This window comes from Sorghum bicolor, chromosome 5 (genome assembly GCF_000003195.3).
Source record: "Sorghum bicolor cultivar BTx623 chromosome 5, Sorghum_bicolor_NCBIv3, whole genome shotgun sequence".
Lineage (NCBI taxonomy): Eukaryota > Viridiplantae > Streptophyta > Magnoliopsida > Poales > Poaceae > Sorghum > Sorghum bicolor.
In genome coordinates, this window is record NC_012874.2 from 13,690,924 (window position 1) to 13,693,164 (window position 2,241).

The 2,241-nt window shown below is 46.2% G+C and overlaps 1 long non-coding RNA gene across 1 annotated transcript; it reads left to right on the top strand.

Annotated features, from left to right (window-relative positions):
• On the top strand, positions 747–1,796 carry LOC110435248. The gene is made up of 2 exons (XR_002452859.1): positions 747–1,416; positions 1,560–1,796. It is a non-coding gene; the product is annotated as an uncharacterized LOC110435248 (long non-coding RNA).

A 2,241-nucleotide genomic window follows, 5' to 3' on the forward strand; every position in this document is an offset into this window, starting at 1 on the left:
CTATTAAAGGAGATGTGGCTGAAGGAGCAGGTGTTGGATGCGGTGCGCCTAAAAGGAATTCAGGAGACAATCGTAGGATTTCTTAACGACCAAGTCCTGAATCCCGGCGGCGAGTGCTACTTCAACCATCAGGAGCCAATGAAACCAAATAACGATGATCATTTGTACGATGCTTGAGTGGCGGAGATAAATTGTGTTGTAAATAATTTGTCCGTGAAGCATATGTGTAAATATTATATTATGGACCTATAGATACATATTATTTATATATATATATATAGTGTTTTATAGTATATGTCTATGTAATGCTTTAAATTATATAAATTATAGGTGCGCGTTCCATAAACTACCAGCAAACAATACGCATTCAAAAATAACAATAACATCATTGTAAACCCTAAATGGAAAAACAAATGAAAAGAAGAAAAAAAAAAGTCTTTAGTCCCGGTTGGTAGCAACAACAGGGACTAAAAGTGGAGGCCAGGTGGCACACCTGACTCACTTTTTAGTCCCGGTTGCTGTTACCAACCGGAACTAAAGGTGGGACATTTAGTCCCGAAACCTTAGCCCCGGTTCCGTAGCCGGGACTAAAGGCTCTTACGCCCGGGGCTAAAGCCCTTGCCTGTACTAGTGCCTCCCAGCTGTTACCGTGGTATCCTCCACATGGCACATCACAGCACCCTCGACGGTGGCGCAGAGGACGTGGCTCCATGGTGACCCCCACCCCACACCACCCCAACGACGGCATGGCTCTACTCAGCAGCGGCGCATCCTCTGCGCGCGGCACCCCCGATGAAGGCGCGTCCTATCGTAGCGGAGCCTAATCCCGGTCATCAGCGCCGGATGGACCCATCGCCATCACCAACGACGACCATCCCCACCCACGACGCTGGCTGCAGTGGCCCTCCCATCGGCGCCATCCTCGCCGGCGGATCCATCGAGGGGCCAGCGATCCGGCATGCATGGATCCATCGGGAGGGAGCGGGTGGAGGCTACCCTTTGCAGCGGTGTTAGCAGCCTCCTGGTGGCGATGCTCCGGCAATGGTGTCACGCCCTCGACTCGTGTGCACACGATCGATGCGCCCCGGCGATGGCGGTGCACCAGCCTCGCTCGACTCGAGCGCACGACTCCTCCTCCTCCCCCACCGGCCAATGTCGAGGCGCTGCTCCTTCCCCATCCGCTGATGGCGTCGACGGGGTCGGGTTCTCGCCTGAGGACGGTCACACCTGTCTCATGCCCCCAACAGCGCTACCTCCCCCGAGCAACCTAATCTCTCGGGCTCCCTGCAAGAAAGTTAAATGTGCTCTGCAGAGTACATGCTCTGCGACATGCAACCGTTGGATGGAGATTCTGCTCACTGATCTCCCTAGTTTCTTACAGACAATTTCTCTACGACGACGACCGTCTCCAGCAAGGTACCACATCCTCGCCATGTGCTGTCCTGTTTGTTTGATTTCATTGTGGGTTTTTTCCTTCTTTCTGAGTTTCATGAATCACGATGCGCGCTGCCTTTATCTCTTTATTTCTTACTAGCTTTTGTGGTGAAAATTATTCCCAGGAATAATGCGTTGTTGCTGGCGACTAGCACATACATGTGGTTCAGCGCTTGACCAAATATGAGCTCCACCTCAGCAACGCTGATGCTATTCTCTTCATGGTACACAGCACCAACCAACCAGCTAGGAGTGGCGCATCATGGTCTAATTTTGTTTACATGGTACAATTAGTAGTAATATTGATGTATTGAATGTGATCTTGGATTGTAATTGAATGTATTAGCACTTGTTAATGTTGATATTCTTTGATATCTCAGTGTTGTTGAATTAGTTTGTTGCACTGGATTCAAATGTCAGTGTAATTTGTGTAAATAGTGTGAAGCTGAACAAGTATTTGTTTGCGAAAACAAAATAATTACTACTTGAGCATTATTAGAAAGGATTATTATTACCCTAAGTATATGAAGTTAAAATTTACTGGTTCTCAACATAACTATTTTTATAATAGTAATAAAAATATACCATGTTCAAAGACCTTGACACCTTTGGTATTTCTAACAGATAATTTTATTATTCATGGGTCCAGAAATAATTATTTATTGAAACAAATAACACTATTAGTAATAAAAATATATGTTAATTGTCACAAATTTACCGCTCACCTGCCATGACGGATTTTTTACATAGCAAAATGATACTATAAGTAAAAAATGGTCTAGCTGCACACCGGGCAACCCAATGATA